This window comes from Colossoma macropomum, unplaced genomic scaffold (assembly GCF_904425465.1).
Source record: "Colossoma macropomum unplaced genomic scaffold, Colossoma_macropomum, whole genome shotgun sequence".
NCBI lineage: Eukaryota > Metazoa > Chordata > Actinopteri > Characiformes > Serrasalmidae > Colossoma > Colossoma macropomum.
In genome coordinates, this window is record NW_023494800.1 from 9,423,407 (window position 1) to 9,423,691 (window position 285).

The following is a 285-nucleotide window of genomic DNA, read 5'->3' on the forward strand; positions in this document are numbered from 1 at the left end:
TTTATTCCAATTTTCGACATATTTACAAAAATCCCTCTTATATGTCGTCGTTTTCTTGAACCTAAATTCCAGCGGCCGTCTTCACCTCGCCTGAGCGCTCAGTGGTTATTTATAGATCCCGTCTCCCCTCCTCTTACCCCGCCCGTCTCTTCCACCCCCCCACTCCCTCCATCCTCCGGGGACCAGAGCATCCTACCCCAGGTACAAACTGACGTCAGAGCTCTTCGTAATTTGACGCGTAAACATCCCTTACCCTTTCACGACTCACTCTCACTGGTAGCTTTC